This window comes from Triturus cristatus, chromosome 4_2 (assembly GCF_964204655.1).
Source record: "Triturus cristatus chromosome 4_2, aTriCri1.1, whole genome shotgun sequence".
Classification (NCBI taxonomy): Eukaryota; Metazoa; Chordata; class Amphibia; order Caudata; family Salamandridae; genus Triturus; species Triturus cristatus.
Window position 1 is genome coordinate 944,263,411 of NC_140586.1, and position 21,305 is coordinate 944,284,715.

At 52.1% G+C, this 21,305-nt stretch overlaps 1 protein-coding gene across 3 annotated transcripts in view; it reads left to right on the forward strand.

The window, feature by feature from the left end:
* The window catches only part of LOC146839023 (uncharacterized), a 432,821-nt gene that overhangs the window by 315,962 nt on the left and 95,554 nt on the right, over positions 1 to 21,305 (forward strand). For all 3 annotated transcript variants that reach the window (XM_085603057.1, XM_085603054.1, XM_085603055.1), the window contains exon 2: positions 5,689 to 5,967. The gene's annotated coding sequence lies outside the window, so the exon portion shown is untranslated. The remainder of the gene's footprint in view (positions 1 to 5,688; positions 5,968 to 21,305) is intronic.

The following is a 21,305-nucleotide window of genomic DNA, read 5'->3' on the forward strand; positions in this document are numbered from 1 at the left end:
CTCGGGATCGCCGGACCTCACGGAGGTCTGACCCAGCAAACTCGGAGAAAAAGACCCGTCGGGAAGGGGGCTGGGAGGCAGGTGTGCGCACCCGGGCCCCTGGGGGCCCCGCTTCGGGCGGGCCCAGGGGCTGCCTTCCCCCGTCTCGGGATCCACGGACCTCACGGGGCTCCGACCCAGAAAACTCGGAGAGAAAGGACCATCGGGAAGGGGCTGAGAGGCAGGAGCGTACCCGGGCCCCTGGGGGCCCCGGCGGGCGGGCCCCGGGTCTGCCTTCCCCTGATTCAGTATCGCCAAACATCACTTTGGTCTGACTGACCCTCTCCCTAGTAATCCGGAGGAAAATTACCCCCCTTTCTTGTAATCCGTGCGCACGAGGTGACAGAGGGGACCCTAGGCGCGAATGTACCCGACCTCCTGGAGCCCTCGCTGGGATCCGGGAGGCAAATGGACCCTCATCGAGACTTCCAGGCGAGCTCGGCCATCTGGTCGCCCCATAGGAAAGCATTGTGCGCGACCAGATGGCCGAAGGGGCCTGCGCGACCAGATGGCCGAAGGGGCCTGCGCGACCAGATGGCCGAGGGGACGTGCGCGACCAGATGGCCGAGGGGACAGGCGCGACCAGATGGCCCAGGGGAAAGGCAAAAGGGAAGGGGGAGCTTCCCCAGGCCCTCTGGACCCCGCACCCGGGCACCCTGCCGCCGCGGCAGGACCCGGGACGGAGCCCGGGGCGGGGAGGCCGCCCTCACCGGGCCCCCCCCCCAGGGGCCCGGCCGGGGCTCCGGAACCCAGACGAGCGAGGAGAGGCTCCCCGGCCACAACGGAACCCCGTCCCGGGCCTTTGGCAGTGCCGCAGGCCGGGGGACAGGGCCCGGGGACGGAGACCCCGACCCGGGGCCCGGCCGGGCCCCTGGAACCAGCCGGGGCTCCCGGGACCGCAGGCGATGGGGAAGCCTCCCCGGGCCCTCCGGACCGCGCCCCGGGCACCCTGCCACGCGGAAGGACCCAGGACGGAGCCCGGGGCGGGGAGGCCGCCCTCCCCGGGGCCCCCAGGGGCCCGGCCGGAGCACCTGAACCCAGGCGAGCGAGGGGAGGCTCCCCGGCCACGACGGAACCCCGTCCCGGGCCTTTGGCAGTGCCGCAGGCCGGGGGACAGGGCCCGGGGACGGAGACCCCGACCCGGGGCCCGGCCGGGCCCCTGGAACCAGCCGGGGCTCCCGGGACCGCAGGCGATGGGGAAGCCTCCCCGGGCCCTCCGGACCGCGCCCCGGGCACCCTGCCACGCGGAAGGACCCAGGACGGAGCCCGGGGCGGGGAGGCCGCCCTCCCCGGGGCCCCCAGGGGCCCGGCCGGAGCACCTGAACCCAGGCGAGCGAGGGGAGGCTCCCCGGCCACGACGGAACCCCGTCCCGGGCCTTTGGCAGTGCCGCAGGCCGGGGGACAGGGCCCGGGGACGGAGACCCCGACCCAGGGCCCGACCGGGCCCCTGGACCCAGCCGGGGCTCCCGGGACCGCAGGTGCAAGGGAAGCCTCCCCGGGCCCTCCGGACCCCGCCCCGGGCACCCTGCCACGCGGAAGGACCCAGGACGGAGCCCGGGGCGGGGAGGCCGCCCTCCCCGGGGCCCCCAGGGGCCCGGCCGGAGCACCTGAACCCAGGCGAGCGAGGGGAGGCTCCCCGGCCACGACGGAACCCCGTCCCGGGCCTTTGGCAGTGCCGCAGGCCGGGGGACAGGGCCCGGGGACGGAGACCCCGACCCGGGGCCCGGCCGGGCCCCTGGAACCAGCCGGGGCTCCCGGGACCGCAGGCGATGGGGAAGCCTCCCCGGGCCCTCCGGACCGCGCCCCGGGCACCCTGCCGCGCGGCAGGACCCGGGACGGAGCCCGGGGCGGGGAGGCCGCCCTCCCCGGGGCCCCCAGGGGCCCGGCCGGGGCTCCGGAACCCAGACGAGCGAGGGGAGGCTCCCCGGCCACAACGGAACCCCGTCCCGGGCCTTTGGCAGTGCCGCAGGCTGGGGGACGGGGCCCGGGGCCGGAGACCCCGACCCGGGGCCCGGCCGGGCCCCTGGACCCAGCCGGGGCTCCGGGGACCGCAGGCGCAGGGGAAGCCTCCCCGGGCCCTCTGGACCCCTCCCCGGGCACCCTGCCACGCGGCAGGACCCGGGACGGAGCCCGGGGTGGGGAGGCCGCCCTCCCCGGGGCCCCCAGGGGCCCGGCCGGAGCTCCGGGACCCAGACGAGCGAGGGGAGGCTCCCCGGCCCCAACGGAACCCCGTCCCGGGCCTTTGGCAGTGCCGCAGGCCGGGGGACTGGGCCCGGGGCCAAAGGCCTCAACCCGGGGCCCGGCCGGGCCCCTGGAACCAGCCGGGGCTCCGGGGACCGCAGGCGCAGGGGAAGCCTCCCGGGGCCCTCCGGACCCCTCCCCGGGCACCCTGCCACGCGGCAGGACCCGGGACGGAGACCGGGGTGGGGAGCCTGCCCTCCCCGGGGCCCCCAGGGGCCCGGCCGGAGCTCCTGAACCCAATGCAGCCACGGGAGGCACCCCGGCCGCAACGGAACCCCGTCCCGGGCCTTTGGCAGTGCCGCAGGCCGGGGGACGGCGCCCGGGGCCGGAGACCCCGACCCGGGGCCCGGCCGGGCCCCTGGACCCAGCCGGGGCTCCGAGGACCGCAGGTGCAGGGGAAGCCTCCCCGGGCCCTCCGGACCCTTCCCCGGGCACCCTGCCACGCGGCAGGACCCGGGACGGAGACCGGGGCGGGGAGGCCGCCCTCCCCGGGGCCCGGCCGGAGCTCCTGAACCCAATCCAGCCACGGGAGGCACCCCGGCCACAACGGAACCCCGTCCCGGGCCTTTGGCGGTGCCGCAGGCCGGGGGACGGCACCCGGGGCCGGAGACCCCGACCCGGGGCCCGGCCGGGCCCCTGGACCCATCCGGGGCTCCCGGGCGCGCAGGGGAAGGCCCTCCGGCCACCCTGCCACACGGCAGGACCCAGTTGCCGGCTGAGGACCGAGAGGGGTCCCAGAGTACCCTGTCCCTAGTAATCCGGAGGAAGGCTACCCCCCGTTCTTGAAACCCGCACGCTCCGAGTGACGGAGGGGACCCTAGGGGCGAACGCACCCGGCCTCCTGGAGCCCCGGCTGGGATCCGAGAGGCAAATGGACCCTCATCGGGACTTCCAGGCCTGGCCCTGCCATCTGGTCGCCCCATTGGAAAGCATTGCGCGCGACCAGATGGCCGAGGGGAAAGGAGCCACCAGGTGGCCGGCAACTGAAAGGACTCCCGCCTGCCCACCCACCAGGGGCTCGGGGTGGGGACTCTGCTTCCCGGCTGGGCCTCAGGCACGGGGAGGACCACCGGAGCTCTCGGGGCCTGGGCGTACCCGGGGGAGGACTGCCCGGGACCCGTGGAGCCCGTCCCTGGGCACTTTGCCATGCCGCGGCCCGGAGGAGGGAAGCCCCGGGGACCTGGGAGGATGTTGCCCGGGCGTAGCCCATCTGGTCCCCGGCAATGAACCGCACAACCCCAGCATGGGTGTTTCGGCATACCCTGCCCCTACTAATCCGGAGGAAGGATACCCTCCTTTCTTGTAACCCGCGCGCTGCGAGTGACGGAGGGGACCCTAGGCGCGGACGCGCCCGGCCTCCTGGAGCCCTGGCTGGGATCCGGGAGGCGAATGGACCCTCATCGGGACTTCCAGGCCGGCCCGGCCATCTGGTCGCCCCATTGGAAAGCATTGCGCGCGACCAGATGGCCGAGGGGAAAGGAGCGACCGGATGGCCGGCAACTGAAAGGGCTCCCGTCTGCCCGAGCCATAGCGGTAGGGCTCCCGCCTGCCCACCCTCACACCAAGGGCTCGGGGGGGGACTCTGCTTCCCGGGTTGGCCTCGGGCACGGGGAGGTCCACCGGAGCTCTCGGGGCCTGGGCGCCCGGGGGAGGACTGCCCGGGACCCGTGGAGCCCGTCCCTGGGCACTTTGCCATGCCGCGGCCCGGAGGAGGGAAGCCCCCGGAGGCCTTGGAGGATGTTGCCCGGGCGTCGCCCATCTGGTCCCCGGCAATGAACCGCACAGCCCCAGCATGGGTGTTCCGGCATACCCTGCCCCTAATAATCCGGAGGAAGGATACCCCCCTTTCTTGTAACCCGCGCGCTGCAAGTGACGGAGGGGACCCTAGGCGCGGACGCGCCCGGCCTCCCGGAGCCCTGGCTGGGATCCGGGAGGCGAATGGACCCTCATCGGGACTTCCAGGCCGGCCCGGCCATCTGGTCGCCCCATTGGAAAGCATTGCGCGCGACCAGATGGCCGAGGGGAAAGGCGCGACCAGGTGGCCGGCAACTGAAAGGGCTCCCGTCTGCCCGAGCCATAGCGGTAGGGTTCCCGCCTGCCCACGCAGGGCTCCGTGGCTGCAGGGCTCTGGGCCTGCAGGGCTCCGGGGCTGCAGGGCTCCGGGGCTGCAGGGCTCCGGGGCTGCAGGGCTCTGGGCCTGCAGGGCTCTGGGCCTGCAGGGCTCCGGGGCTGCAGGGCTCCGGGGCTGCAGGGCTCTGGGGCTGCAGGGCTCCGGGGCTGCAGGGCTCCGGGGCTGCAGGGCTCCGGGGCTGCAGGGCTCTGGGCCTGCAGGGCTCTGGGCCTGCAGGGCTCCGGGGCTGCAGGGCTCCGGGGCTGCAGGGCTCTGGGGCTGCAGGGCTCCGGGGCTGCAGGGCTCCGGGGCTGCAGGGCTCCGGGGCTGCAGGGCTCTGGGCCTGCAGGGCTCCGGGGCTGCAGGGCTCCGGGCCTGCAGGGCTCCGGGGCTGCAGGGCCTTGGGCCTGCTAGGGTTCCGGGCCTGCAGGGCTCCAGGGCTCCGTGCTGAAGGGCTCCAGGGTCTGCAGGGCTTTGGGGCTGCAGGCCTCGGGGGACGCCCGGGAGACCCATGGAGCCCGTCCTGGGCACTTTGCCTCGCCGCGGGCTGGAGGAGGAAGCACCCGACGCCCCGGGGAAGTGTCGTCCGGGCTTGGCCCATCTGGTCCCCGCCTGAGAACCGCAATCCCCAGGAGGGGTGTCCCGGCATACCCTGCCCCTACTAATCCGGAGGAAGGCTACCCACCTTTCTTGTAACCCTCGCGCTCCGAGTGACGGAGGGGACCCTAGGCGCGGACGCGCCCGGCCTCCTGGAGCCCTGGCTGGGATCCGCGAGGCGAATGGACCCTCATCGGGACTTCCAGGCCGGCCCGGCCATCTGGTCGCCCCATTGGAAAGCATTGCGCGCGACCAGATGGCCGAGGGAAAGGTGCGACCAGATGGCCGGGACCGGAAGGACTCCCAGCTGCCCACACCGAGCCATAGCGGTAGGGCTCCCGACTGCCCTTGCAGGGCTCCGGGGCTCTGCACCAGGGTCCCTTGTCCCGGGCAGATGGACACTTGGCAGGCCGCAGGACGTGGGATCCCAGGCCCTGACCAAAAATCAGGAGGCCCGGGGCCGGTCCCTGCTTCTCAACACAGCCAGGCTGGGGAGGTCGGGGAGCCTGCCCAAGCACGAGGGACCCGTCCCGGGCACACAGTCCATGAGGTTGTGCGCTCGTTTTCCACAATTTTCTTCAGAATAGTGCGTAGTTGCGCTAGGCAAAGTCCGCCCAGCCCTACTCAGGATGTGCTCTCGTTTTCCACAAATTTTTTTAAAATTCTGCTACGCAAAGTCCGCCCAGCCCTACTCTGTACAGGCTGCGTTGTCCTTGCGAGATTGCTCAATACTCAGTGACACAATTTTACAGTTTCATGTGCTGTGTATTCTCAGGGCATGCGTAGTAACAACTAGAGGAAATTTAACGCATGCGTACTTGTGACAAGCCGTGTGTCCTGCGCATGCGCAGCGGTGGATCATCATAGTGGCTCTTCTCCCGCGCGCGGTTGGTTGTCCTGGCGGTGCCTTCCGAGCCGGACTCACGTGGGCTGCCCTCCCTCGCCGCCTCTCACAGACCGAGCGCATAACGGTAGTTAAGGTAAGAAATGGCCTCGAGGCAGCATTAAAGTATGGGAACTGCAGTCGGGGCGGGGCCTGTGAATGGGACGGGCATTGAATGTGGGGGCGGAGTCTGGGTCAGTGGGGGCGGGGTCTATGAACGTGAGGGGAGGGGTCAGTGGGTGTGATGGCGAGGTCAAAAGGGTTGCTAAAAAACATAAACCTGCACAGCCTGGAGGCATTGAATGATTTTTTCGAAAGTGCACATGAATGCACCCTCCTCTGCCCGGGGGCGGGTCCGGCCAAGACAGAACTTAGATTGGGAACTGCAGTGGGGGTGGGGCCTGTGGGTTTGGGGCGGAGTCTGTGGGTTTGGGGGCGAGGTCTGTAGAGGACGGGGTCAGTGAATGTGGGGGCGGGGGTCTGTGAATGTGAGGGTGGGGTCAAAAGTGTTGCTAAAAAAGATTTTATAGCAAGGCCCGGAGGCCAATATTATGCATAGTTCCATTATTACTACTCAATCAGCAGCAACATCACAAAAGGTCAAAAGGGTTGCTAAAAAAGAATAAACCTGCACAGCCTGGAGGCATTGAATGATTATTTCCAGAGTGTGGATGAATGCCCTCCTCTGCCCGGGGGCGGGTCCGGCCAGGCCGGGCCCAGATGCGCTCTCGCTGGCGGCAGCACTGCGGCGGCATTCTTATCACCCAAGACAGGTTAGGTTGTGAACTGCAAGGGGGCGGGGCCTGTGGGGGCAGGGTCTGTGGGTGGGGGTCAGGGAAAGTGGGGGCAGGGTCAGTGAATGTGGGGTGGGTCTGTGGGGGGGTCTGTGAATGTGAGGGCGAAGTAAAAAAAATAAACCTGCACAGACTGGAGGCATTGCATTATATAGCGAGTGGGAGGCCATATGTTTCCGAGTTCGATTTCCTGCGTGCACTGCCTGTGCGACCAGAATTTGGAGCTCACTTCCTCCATACCTTCGCACTGCCACCTATTTCCGCATCTTCCGAAAGGGACCTTAAAACTCTTCTCTTTCAAAGACACTGCTACCAATAATTCTCTGGCTCTGTTTCATGTTCCTCACTGGAGAACTAGTTTGTCCTTACGCTTCAATTGTGGAATGTGTTTTTTTGACCCACGTCTGGGCATACCTGGCGCACTTAGGGCGAGAAAGCAAAAGACACAATTGATGGACGGAATGCAGAACAGATCTCTCTACTGTGGTGAATGTATGACATTGTTCTGCATCCTGTCCATCAATAGATCTTTTTGCATTTGTCACCCTGAGTGGGACGGGTATGCTCAGACGTGAGTCCCGTGCTCTCCATGCCACTGGAATCAAGCTATCCTGGCTAAAGAGGGGTGAAACCCCGAAACCGGTCCTAGGATGCTTGTTTCCAGTCCAGGGAGGACCTGGCGTGGCTGTTCGGACTGGACTGTTCCCATTGGGCACAGGGTCAAGACTGATTTGCATATGGCTGGGTCCAAACTGGAATGGTATGGTGAGCAAAAAAACGATGGATTTAGGCCCAGATCTCTGTACTGGGGTGAATGTATGACATTGTTCTGCATTCTGTTCCTCAATAGTTGTTTTTGCATCTGGGAAGTGACCTGGGGCTTGCTGCAAATATTTATAGGTCTCGCTTACCGCGCAAGCTCTGCATAGGAGGGACCTCTTGGAATCGCTCAGGACTTTTGTTTAAACTCGTGCGTGTTTTGCACTGTTCTCTATTGGCACTCGTGCACATTTGATGATTCCCTTGCGGGAGCGAGCAGCGGCGCCATCTGTTTTCAATTATCTTGCTCGCACTTTCGAAACAGATGGCAACGCTGCTCGCTCCCGCAAGGGAAACACTGTGCGTCCGGTCCCTGTTTGAAACCTTATCTGTGTGCTTTGTCCCACATGGCGGCCCTATTTATCTCTTTTGCCTTTGGTTTTAGTTGTGCGTATCCTTAATTGTTAACCGCAGTACATTTCGTTGCTGGCAGTTTGCTTGGCAGGCTGGTCAAATCTGCTTGTCGTGCCTCGTTGCTTGAATGGTTTGTGTGTGGTTGGGTCGTTTTGACATGTTCCTGTGCTTTAGCAAGACTATGTTTCTGCCGATTAAAAAAAAAAAAAAAAAAACTTTTCTTCTGTGTGGCAGGTAACTCGTATTCTGGAGAGGGTCTGGATCTTTGCGCTATCATAGCATGACATCACCACGACCTGCTATTCCTGGTAAATTATTTTATCTTCTATCTAGGTTTCATTCCACTCTACCGTCTCCGGCGTGATGTGGTTCCTGTGCCTCTAGTCCCCTCCCCCCTTTCTTGTTTCCCAGTTATAGCCTTCAAAGAAAGAGAACCCGTTTTGAAAAAGAGCACCTCTTTCCCCTAGAAAAACAAATAACCTCAATTTTATGGCCAGTCGACTTTTATCTAATTGCAAGCCTCGCATTCGTTCAGATTGTTACACCACTAATCACTGTCGTTTGAGTTATGTGCTAACAACCTGGCAATAAGAAGTTTTCATGTACTTGATCTTTAAAGTATGTTTTCAAAGTGGCTATGCGCTTCAAAAAGAGCCAAAAGTTGGGGTATTTTTGGCTTTGAAAATGATCAGGTTATAAGTCTGCCCTGATCCATCTTGTTTGCCATAATGGGGTGCGGTCCTTGAACTGACTGGAGAGTAGGTTTAGATTTAGAGGACTACGTCATACGAACAAGGTGACTGTGCCTCTGTCTTGTCCTGTTTTATTTATACGCAAGGCGTGTGGTCTTAATCTATACTTACATTAGTTTCTTTAACTAATGTATAAGTGAGATCTTGGCAGTCGTAATTTTTGTGTGCGTATTATTCATTTTTCAAATACTTCCCTGAGCTTTCCCTCACTTAAAAAGGTTATCAACGCTTCCTTTACCCTCCGTACTAATAGGTTTGCTGCCTTTAGTTTCTCTGCTTGTGGTATTCACTTTTTGTATCCTCCCTGGTGTTCACTGCTTTGAACCTTTACTTGTTCCACATTCCTATGTCTGTGGCCTTATCCTCCCACCTTGTTTGTGCATTTTGCCTATCTTCTGCTTGACCTTGGAGCTCCATGTTGTATGTATGCTTTAGTGACCATGGGGCTCTCTGTTCTCAGCCATTGAACACGGCACAAGGGACCTTCTAGGCAAGATGTCCCTGCCTCTGGGAATGCAGAGCCGGGCATTCAGTTACGATGATGCCCTGGATGACACTGCTCCGATGACCCCTCCTCCTTCAGACGTGCGCTAATAACATCTGGAGGCAGCCTGTTATTCCAGAGCACAAGTACAAGATGCTCTCTAAGGTATGCACTTCAGCCTTTTGGAGAGGGGGCCGTATCATTCTGACGGCCGGACTTTCCAAAAACTCCACATAATCGCCTACGAATAAGTTAAGATTTTACAATCATTGACTATCTTGTGTGCAAGACCTTTTGTGGAATACAGGAAGCTAAGTGGGTTTGGGGAGTTGCTAACAAGTATTTTTTTTTTTCTTAACCCCTTGAGTGCCCCGCCCTTTCCACGCCCTGTGCCGGCCCTTTCATTAGCAGGCGGGGTTCATGACGAGATAGTCTCGTCATGGGCACAGCGCAACCGCGGCCCATGACGAGACCATCTCGTCATGGGCACTCAAGAGGTTAACCTTTTCCACTGACGTCACAGTGGGCGTGTGCCGAGGACGGCTCGCGGCTGTCATTTTTTTCCGCCCTGCGGCGGAATGTCCGCCGCAGCAAAGCGGTTAAGCATCCGCGGACACCCACCAGGATAATTACTGTTATCGTTTTCCTAGGAGATGTGATGCAAGCTGTGTGACCCGGATTTTAGCGTAACCTGTGTTTCTGGGGCATACGGTCATGCCCTACGTTTCATTGCTCCTCGTGGAGTTTTGAATATATTATCGTTGTATTTAGTTGTTAACTTGAAAACCTGTCTTAAGTCTTTATCTCGTGCTCTAGCATCCAGTCTATTTTCTTTTGTAGATGTATGCAGAAGAGGCTAAGTCATTTGCTTCAGTCGTCGTTTATTTTTTTCGCCCTTTGCTGCCCCCTACCCCGACTGATTTGCTAATATAGACTACCCATTAGCTCCCAAATTTCTACCTTCTGTTCGCACTGAGGATGTAATAGCAATCATGAATCTCCAAAGCTGCTCTTTTGGGGCTAGAGCGGTTGACCTCGAAGCTGGGGGACCAGGTTCGAGTCTCGGCAACTATGCTCACCATCCTGTGATTCTGGGCAAATCACTTAATCTCCCCGTGCCTAACAAAAATGAATGTGTCCTCCTGTAACGAAACTGGTGTTCATGTAAAGCACTCTGATACCCGATGTCTCGGGTCTAGTTCGCGCTATATAAAAAACCCTACAAAAAATAAGGCACGCATTGACATAACCAGGCTGACCACCAAAGTCATACCTATTAGCTTGCTTATTTTTATGTTCCCTATAAGATTGTTGCAACTGGTTACGCTGATTATTTTTTTTTGGATTATGAATATTTTTGTGAAATACTAGCATACATCAACACATTTTGATAAATGATGCTTCAAAGAAATGGTACTTAAAATGTCACAGTGGTTTAGGAGAAAGTTTTTTTCCTAGTTGCATTTTTTTGGGACTATTTTATTTTGAAAGCAAAGAGTCCTCAATCTTGCTTTCAAGCTTTTGCATATATTTGCATCTAATCGGAGAGCATCCTGGAAGCATTCAACGTACCCTTATATTGTTAAATTTTGCAAACGTGTACACATTTTTATACTGGAGCCACTGTCAGTAGTGCAGACTGAACTAAGAACATTTTGTTAGAGCGTTCACCCTAATAATAAAGGCTGTGTATTGATGAGCCATAAATACAAGTTCAAACATTGTTAACGTATGGGCACAACTATTCTTTCACTGCAGACAATGCCCTTCCCTGATCCATAATGTGGTAGTGTAATCTGGCGGTCAAAGGGTTGGTGCTGCATGGGGTTGGGCCTACTTGTCCAAAGAACAAACTAATCCTGAAAACGTCTTGTCCTTGACCCCAAACAATATGTTCTGTGCACCAGACTATAGGGATTACGCACCCCTGAAGCTAACATTGCTTAACGTAATGGCTGAACTAGTCTTGGCTTACTAGCTGACCCTTAAACGAACTGGCATTGGCAAAGCCAATAGGTCTCTTCTATGCAAGAGCTGTTGGCTTTGCCAATGCATTTTAGATATGTTGTCTGTTAGTGTGGCTGCTGCTCAGCATGGCTAAAAGTTAGTGCCGTGGAGTGGCGTGCTGTAGAGTATTCATGGTATGGTAGTGCACTGCCGTTACAGACAGCACATTTTCAGTTGAAATAACAGTTAAAGTTGTACAGGCATCCAGTTTTACTGATCAAACTATACAGCGCAAAAACAGTGTGTGGGAATGGTATGACCTATTGTATTGATTTGATCGTATTAAAATTTTTATTTGTTTCCAGCACACTTCAGAATTACAAAAAAAATGTGCTTCATTTGTGGTTTGCCAATTGATATATTCTGTAAATGAACTGCGCAAATATTTCAGAAGTTACGTTTTGTTGTGTGCTAGAAAAAAAGAACATAGTACAGCCTTTCTCCAACTCTCCCTGGTATCCAGCATGATTGCCACATAAATCCTCTCACCCCAGCTTCCCTCAGAGGTCAAATGTCAGGCTGTCATTAAATGCACAGCAAATGTGACAAGATGAGAAAACAAGTATCTGCAATGCAATAGGTCTCGCATTTACCCAAGTTTTAGCTATTGACATTGCTAATAACCATGCCTTTTATTTTTGTTTTCGTTTTTAAAAACGCAAATAAAAGGCATTGTAATTTACAATGCCAATAGCTTAAACTCGCATCAATGCGAGACCTATTGCAGTGGAAATGCTTGTTTTTTAAAGCCATGCTCTTGTGTTTAGAATAAGCAGAAGCTCGTGTAGTGAGGGCTTGTGCTGTTCCTGACCTCCAATTCGGTATGTGGAAGTGCCTGTTTGTGGATACAGATCACACCTACTCTCTTATCGTGCTTCAGTGCACAGGCCCGATGTAGCTGCCTTCAAAGTTTTATCCCACACACAAGCTTCTACTTGCACACCCTGCAGCCCTTTACAATCACTTGTTCTCAAGCACCAAAAGACACATGTTTACCGTCTCTTTCGCTAGCTCTTGTTTTAAAATGAACACTTCTGTCTACATGGCGCTTCTGAATTCGTACAATGCTAAAAATACAAGATCAAAATTTGATTTCCATCATACACAATCTATGTATAGCAATTTAAGTGACATGTTTTTGTTTTGGACAAATATATATCTTTTAATCGTAAGTCACTTGTATTATAAAAGCTGTAGTTAAAACTGGCTTGAGTAAAGCCACACCAATTACAGCCTATTTCATTGAAACCATTGTTATTACAAAAACCGATCACTAGAGCAAATACGAGTCTTCTGTGGTAATATGTGAGATTGTGGTAACAAATACCTCTCTGCAGGCTTTAATGCAGTGTAATAGGAATTCCCCTATATTATATCCCTAGGCACATTTAACATATGCTTTTCACAATAAATACATCCGACCGTATGTTTTTGCATAGCTTTTCTTAATAAACAGATCAGGCATATTGCCTACAGTAAAATTGATTTCAATTTTTTTAGGGAGCTAGCAGCTAAGCTGAAGCCTTTTGAAAAAATCACATCCTGTGTGCCTCAGCTTCTCGCTCTCCTGAGGTTTGCCCAGTGCTTCGGCGGGCTGGGCAGCGCTCCGAGTTAGCAGACTGTAGTTACTTTAAGTAGTTATGATAATTTATTAGCAGGCAGCTGAGATTAACCGCGTTGGGGGCTCTCACATCCTGTTTGGTACAGTCAGGTCCCAAACAGGCCTCGAAAAATCCTGAAAATGTTAGAAGACTTGCAGGTCTAGTGACTCAAATAATCTACTCAACCTAATTTTAATGCTCTTGACCCCTAAATTGGCTTCAAATCATGTGATCCTGGGCAAGTATTTTAATTTCCGCAAGATAAGACTTAAAGCCTTTTTTCAAGAATAAACCTTAGCTTGTACTGTCAAGGGTACACATATTTGAAATTGGAATTATCTTTTAATTCTCAACCAGGTTGTATCCCTCCTGAAGTTTTGGCCTGAAGATGCTGTGATAAAGCACATTGAGAATATAGACATAAGGAAAGCCAATTACAATAATCTTACAAAGATTGAAAGAAAAGCCCTGGGAAGATCTTGAGAAGAAGCCTCACCTAGTCATAAAACACGTGGATAAAGGAGGCGCCATTGTGATTCAGGCAGCAGATAACTACAGAGAGGCGTACCTTACCCTATTAGGAGACACCAGAAATTACAAAGTGTTGAAAACTAATCCAACTGAATCACTTCAAAAATAGATTAATGTTTTGGTGGAAGAGGCAAAGAATGAAGGATGGATCACTGGAAAGGAAGCTGAGTTTTTGATTACAGTGAAAGCTAAGATACCCTATTTTTATATTCCTAAAATACGTAAACAGAGAACTCCTCCACATGGGCGCACTATCGTCCCTGGCATAGGTTCCTTTCTCGAGCCACTTTCCAAATTTGTGGATTGGTTTTTATGGCCACTTGTTTCAGAAATGAGGTCCTACGTTAAAGACACAAAAAACCTGTTGAATATCCTCTTGGATCAAGAGTTTGATGTAACTTTCGAACTTATGATGTGCTTTGAAGTGGAAGCCTTATACACAAGCATTCACTGAGAAGAAAGCCTTCGAGTCATTGAATATATCCTACATGAAAGGGAGTGGCCTTTGAAGCACCAGTCAAGTGGACTGTACAACTAGTGTTCTTCACCCTAACAAGGAACTTCTTTCAATTTGAAGATACCATCTACTCAATTGCATGGAACTTCAATGGGAAGCACTTTCACGCCTAGCATAGCCTGTATCTATGTACACAGATTCGAACAACAGATCAAATGGAATAATAACCTCCTTTAAACAGGAGCTGCGTCTGTGGTGCAGATACATAGATGATGTCTTCATCATCTGGCATGGCACATTGGAGAATGCAACCCGCTTCTTAAATTAGCTTAACAGCCGAAACAAATTGAGATTCGCCGTGCGTACAAGCAATGACGAATTACCATTTATTGATGTCTCTATCAAAGATGAGCATAGCAGATTGGTCATCAAACTTTATACAAAAGCTACAGATAAGAATAGCCTCTTCCACTTTCAAAGTACACACCCACATGCACTTTGGAAAATTAACCAGTTGGACAGTTTCTCTGCATAAGAAGAAAATGCTCCAAGATTGACGATTACAAACAAGAAGCTGTCATACTTACCAATAAGCTTTTAGATGGGAAATCTCTGGAACATTTGACTCAGGGAGCAAATAAAAGGGCACATAATCACAAAGAATCATTCCTAATGGATCAAAATAGAAAACACCGAAAATAACTTATTTGTGTAACTAAGCATAGCAGTGTGCCGAATGAAGAAACTGGTGTATCCTTACATGCAACAAACTTAGTTTTGACAAACCTCTGTTCTGATTTACGCAAAACACCAGCTTAAGAAACTTACTGGTACCCACTAGATCACTAAGAACTGTCACCACCTCCCAAAATGCCTTGTAGAAACTTCCCAGGATTACGGGTCACTACCCTTGTGGCCAGTACGCATTCTGCCCTTTTACCAGGAAGTCCACTGCAAATTATCTTATCTAAGAACTCCTTAGATTCAGAAGAGTCATAGTAACTGCAATTCTAACAATGTCAGTTACAGGGGTGTGGAATTTAATAAAATATCTACTTGTCCATGGGACAGGTTGCTTCATAAATCTACTTGTCTTGTAACAAAATCCACTTGTCCCTTTGGTGCCATGTAGTGCGGCTACAAATTATGGCAGAAATCTCATAATATAAGACCTCTGATAGAGCCTCTTTGATTATGCCAGGCCTCATACCATAGTAGTGTTTGAATGCTTGCAATCCCCTTATGTTAATCAACAAGAGGGGGACAGAAGGGCGTTTGGAAGGTCCAACATACATGCCCAAGCCAACACTAGAGAAGAGGGTATGCAGTTCCTTAGGTGGATCAAGAGAAGTAAAGAGAGATCAACAATGTGTATTGTCACAAAGAGAAATGGCAGTCCTAAAATAATCGGTGGGAGGGGAATTCCTCCTTTCGGAACTAGGGCCCTCACACACCCAGCCAGCTAGGTGTCATGCTTCATCATTTGGGCCTGCTCCTCGTCGGGTCGGCGCTGCAAGACCCGACCGGCACCCAAAGAGGGGCTCTTTGGTGAAGATCTTTTGTTCGTTGCCGTTTGGTGCAGTGGAGGTAAGGGACCTAGAAAGTGTAGATATGGTGTAATGGAAAGTGATTAAAACAGGTTGGGTAGTCCAAAGAATGACTTTTATTCAGGTTGGCTCCCCACCTGGTTAAAAGGAAGAGTGGCGACTATCTGAATTAATGGTTCAGGCTAACTGCGCTCTACTCTTAAGGGGTCAACATGTATGTTGCCTAATAGTCTGGAGGATCAGTGGCAATTCATCAGGACCTGGTGAAAAACTATCAGTTCGTATGTTACATGCATGTTGTGCTGTGTGTTATGAAGTAGGCTCCTCATATGCAATGCATTATTTCGCTTTTCTCGTTGAGTCCATTGTCTGTTGTGCCCAGACGTAGGATAGTTTTTGCTTTCAAGCGCGATAGTATGGAATAAGTGCAAATTCCTTTTACTTGTTATAGGACTGTCTATTTTATGTCTTGTGTCCCATGTCTTTTTTCTTCGCAATGTTGTACCATGGGTGCATTCTAGACTTTGCATTTAATTGTTGATCTGTATTGAGTGATCCTCTTTTTCTACTGCCTGAGTTGTTTTACCTACGTATGCAAGCTGGCATGGGCATATTACACAATATATTACGTTGGTAGTATTGCATTTGCGAAGTCTTCATGTATGATACTTTTACCTCTATTCAAATTTATCTCCTTCAATGGTACTCGAGCATGAGATGCAATTTCCACATCGGTGGTGTCCTTTAATGGGAGGTAGTGCTAGCATGGTCTGTATGGAAACTTTTGGTCATTTCACCTGTGTATTGGCTAGTACCAGTTTGTCTTTGATGTTTTTATCAGCTGACAGCTGTCAGGGGTCTCTGTTGGTTGCTGTCTTTATTCGCAGAGTTTTCCTTGGGTTGGGGACAAAAGTCTGATCCAAGGGGTGTACTGAACCAGATCACTTTTGTTTGCCATGGTGGTACTGTCTGCCAACTGGGATGTATCTGTGAACAAGTTAAGGTTAGGTGCGGCACATATGAGAAGAGTTCCCCGTGGGTCAATTCAGTGGCTCAGGAGAGTATAGATAGAGGTATCCAACAGAGTTCAAAGGGGCATAGAACTGATTGGTGCCTCTGAAGTAGAGGGCCACTGTCCACGTTCTATCACCTAAGCAGGAAAGTATATCAAGGTATTTATTAAACTCCCCTGTCGTTAGGCTGGAGGGGGTTGTGTTAGACCTGGCCCTTTTGGAGGGTCATCCCCACACTTTATGCCTTCCTCCTACTACTTTTTGATAAATTTGTTTTGTTGGCCTTGGGACTCTGTGCACTTTACCACTGCTAATCCGTGCTAAAGTGCTTGTGTTCTCTTCTTAAAACATGATCACATATACTTCTGCCCATTTGGCATATTTAATCTACTTGTAAAGCCCTAGTTAGGTAGCCCTACATGTGCCCATGGCCTCTCAACTAAATGCCACTAGTGGGCTGCAGCACTGCTTATGCCACCCACTTAAGTAGCCCTTTAAACTTGTCTCAAGCCTGCCACTGCACAAGACATCACTGGCAAGATTGGGAGGGCCTGAATAGGCTCTGTAGTGTCTCAACACAAAGAACTGCACATCCCCTGTAGTTAGTCCGGAACAAGAGCAGGGAAGGTAGGGCATCTGTATACTTCAAAGGTATGCCTCTAGAAGTTTCTACCCACTTCAAAGGCACAAATGTGTATGAAAGGAGGACAGTGGATACCACCACTTCAGTACACTTCTGGACCTGGGTCACTGCCAGGAAGAAGGGCTACTGTGCTGCTACAAGGAGTGCCACTTTGCTGGACTGCTGCTTTATGAGGAACTGCACCCTGCTGTACTGGCCTGCTGCACTTTTGTCTGGGGAAGAATATCTAGGCCTGCAACTCTATCTTGAACCCGGGACCCCCGAGTGACTCAGAGGGTTAGTCTTTTGGCCTCCTGATCTGAGCCTCAGGGATGAAACAAGCTCCCAAGCAGCTCCTGGACCAGTCTTCAGCGTGTTCCGTGCTCCCAAATGGTGCTTCTCAGGCCCTAGACCCTTGATGTGGCTCAGTGGGCTCCTAAATCAAGCTTTTGAACTCTTCATGACTGCAAATGAGCCTGTTCTGCACTGGAATCCCACTGCTCGCACGGAACTTCAGCACGAGACCCTGCCGCCTAACTCCTTGCACAGCAAGCATCAATCGATGTGGAAGACCACAAACACAAAGCTCCAGCCTGACCGTCTGCGACACCCGGCCTGCTCTTCGTGCCATGTCCACCACCGCCATCGACAATCTCCTTACTCCCTGCGACCCTCTCCAATGCGAACGGGGCTCTTGGCTCAAAACTTGAGAAGGTAAACCTTCAGTGGAACTAATCTGGGGCTCTATCTAATTCGCGCTCCATCGTGATCAGTTTGAACTTTTGAGTTTCACCTGGTCCAGCATGACCAGATTGCCTCGGTTGGCGGTTTTTGTTTTTAGGTGCTATATAGAAGTTTATTCTTGAAAAATTAATATCTCCGGTTCTCCTGATTGGATTTTTGTCTTTTGGGTTTCGATTTGTTAATTAAACTAAGCTCTATTTTTCTAACCTGGTATTGATTTTGTGTGCTGTTTACGCTGTTTTACTGTTTGAAGTGTTGCACAAATATTTACTCATTGCCTCTAAATTAAGCCTGACTGCTCTGTGCCAAGCTACCAGGGGGTTGACCACAGTTTAATTTGGGGTTTGCTTGTGCCTTATCCTGACTAGGATTGTCAAATTCTGAAAAGGAGCATACAGTTATAACTAGATTCCTTTATGAATTATGCTCAAGCATGTAATTAAACCTCATTTCATTTGTAAACTATACAAAATATTATAAGATCCACCAAATCAGAAAATACAGCGCAGAGTCTTGAGATTTCTTTTTTTCAATGTATTCTTAATTTGTAGTCAAATGCATCAGCCAGCCAACGTGTTTCGTCCAACATGGACTTCATCAGGGTTGGAATAGTCTTTTATAGAAGCTCACCAAGGTGCTATTTCTGTAATCAGATGTTGTAATCGGATGTAGTATAGATATATAGGCAATCACCGTAGCATCATTTCGGTACATTCATGATGGATTTAATGCCTTCGATCCATATTGAAATAGTCTTATTGAAGAACACCAAGTCGCTTATCCTCATTACGAGATGCAATATCAATAAGCTGGTAATCACCGTTGCATCCACTCAGTTAAAATCTTGAAAGGATTATTGCTTTTGATAAGTACTAGCGTGTAGTCCCGTCGGGTATGCAAGGCCGTCTATCCGATCGGATAGACAGACAGCCTTGCATGCTACGGCGATTGCCTATATATCTATCCAACATCTGATTACAGAAATAGCACCTTGGTGAGCTTCCCTGCACCTGCTTCACTAATGATAGCTGCTGATGTATGTGTGGGCATAGGGTAGGCTTCAGTGTTCAGTGAGCTCTTACCCCTTCTTCAGCTCTGGTGCCACTGTGCCTGCTGATCTAACAATAGATGTGCCCATGTGCTCTGTCCTAGGAGCATTTTGCACTTTGATCCTTAACCTTCGGTGCCCTGGGAGTTGGTTGCACTGGGCTGTTTACATTCATGTGCCCTGATGTGACTCCATCTGCTGGACTGCACCCCTCATATGAACCATATATTAGATAAGACCCTTTCAACTCTGTGATCCGAAAGGGCCTTTCTGAATCCTGATATGCAGAGAATAGATATAAGAAAACAAAGCAAGAGAGAACAAGCATTTGCAATGCAATAGGTCTCGCATTTCCGAGAGTTTAAGCTATTAGCATTGTAAATGACAATTCCTTTTATGTATGTTTTAAAAACCAAAACATAAATAAAAGGCATTGTCATTTACAATGTCAATAGCTTAAACTCTCGTAAATGCGAGACCTATTGCATTGCAAATGCTTGTTTAAAAGATGCTTCAGATTCGATGGAACACACAGTACTAGGAAGGTGAGTCCATGCCTTAGAGCCAAGAAATGCAGAAGACTTTGCCCCTCTTGATGTCACCCGCAAAGATGGCGGCTTCAGAAGGTGTGCAGTAAGATCTACTCTAGAATGCTGGCATGTCTGGTTCTGACTGTCATGTGCCGGACAAGGGTCGATCCTACAGACACGCTGTGCATGAAGGGAAGCAAGCTGCAAAAGTTATGTTAACAATCTGAGAGGTCACCTCTAGGTTAAAGGGGCCACAACACCCTCAGACGCCTCTTCAAAGCACTGACTGCTCCCCACCTGCCCCACATGTCACCTCAGAGACCAATGTAAAGAAACCAAGAGGAAATAAGGAGAAAGCATCCACGTTAAAGAGGTGAACGATTAAACGGCCGGATTAAATAAACAATATGGTTTCTGCTAATAATTTAGCACCACGTTAGTCATTACAAAACAAAACACTGCATGTGGCATTGTGTTTTGGATAGACATTTATATTTCAAGGTAGAACTATTGCAGTTCGTTTTTTCTTTATAGATGAAATTAGGGACGCCGATTTTCGCTGTCAGAAAGCAGCTCTGATCCCTGGAAGGAACCAGCAGTAGAGCTAGGCAGCACAGGGGTGTTGTTTGGCGCTACGTGCATTGGAGCAACAGCACAGAGGTGTTGCTTGGCGTTACGTGCAACACGAGGGTGTTGTGTGTCGATTTCTGCAATAGAGCAACAGTACAGAGGTGGTGTTTGGCGATGTGGGCAGTTTCCAAAATCTGGCTCCAGACTGAAGTGGCAAGTTCAAAGAGAAGCTGCGCAAGTCAAAGTCTGGCGGCAGAGCGATGTCTTTAGCACCCTTGTGTGAGAGGCACACACGCACGGCCTCTATTTACTCCACATTTATGTCTGTGACTAAAAAGGTTGCAAGCTTCGTTGCTTTATAAAGTTTGCCAAATTCAAGGCTCAGTGCATCGACGCCTGTGGGCACAAAGGAGCCAAAGTGCATTTTAAACAAGCATTGGCCGCACGACCGTAAAAGTAATGGCCATGCGCTAGCTCAGGCGAGACCTAAAAAGGGGGTATAAAAAAGAGTGACTGTTGTAGAAAAACAGAATGAGAAATAGCAAAGGAGATACAAAGGTTATGAAGTGCGTGTGTGATTAAGGTGACCAGGTGCCCCGGATTTACCAGGGCACCCCAGTTTTTCAAATTTGAGGACATTTGGCTCGTGTCTCTGTTTTCATAGAGGGCTAACTGAAAGAAGTACATTTTTAGGTCTCGCCTGACCCAGCGCATGCGCTGGTCTGGCGAGACTTATTGAGAGGGCTCCAAAAAAGTGCTACCAGGCCAGCCTAGAGCTACAGTGCATGTGCCCGGGCGCGCGCGCCACTTTTACCTCGATTACTTTCACTTTAGCGGCCGCACAGCCGCTTTGATGTGTGATCGTGATCGCGATCACTTTCATTTTCGCGGCCACACGCCGCTTGGCATAGCCAATAGGTCTCGCTTTTGGGACCTTATAAGTATTTAGTTATGCAACTGTTGCATGGCTAAACACTTATAAGGTCTCAAAGGCGAGACCTATTGGCTATGCCAATGCTTGTTATGTGTTCCAAAGGAGGACTGGCTAGTTTCTGTTATCAGAAAGCAATTTATTTAGCAGGTATGAAACTGTGTTTAAATTGCATTTTATTTATTTCCTTGGTGTTTCGATGTTGATAAGCACTGTAATCCCATACCCCTCAGTTGATGTAAAATAGTCGTCCTTTTAGTTTTTGAAATGTACAGTTTTTTTTGTTGTTTTCAAAATCTGGTAGTCTTATGTGTGACCAAAATAGCAAAAGAGATAGAAAGCTAGAATAAGAGAATGTGAAAACTAAGTGAGAAATAGCATAAGAGAATGAAATAGGGTAAGAACCAGAGCAAAATAGAAACAAATTTACATGAAAGTGACCGCAAAATCAAGGGAATTATAGAATAGAGTGAAAAAGTCAAAGGTTAGCATTTAGAATTTGTGAGATGATGGATATCAGCCAGAGATGGTGTCCCCCTTATTCAGAGTGCTTAAAGGTGCACACTCTGCAAGTAGGGTGGAGAGTGAGAAAAATGAAAATGGAGAGCAAGAGGAAACCCAATGGTATCAG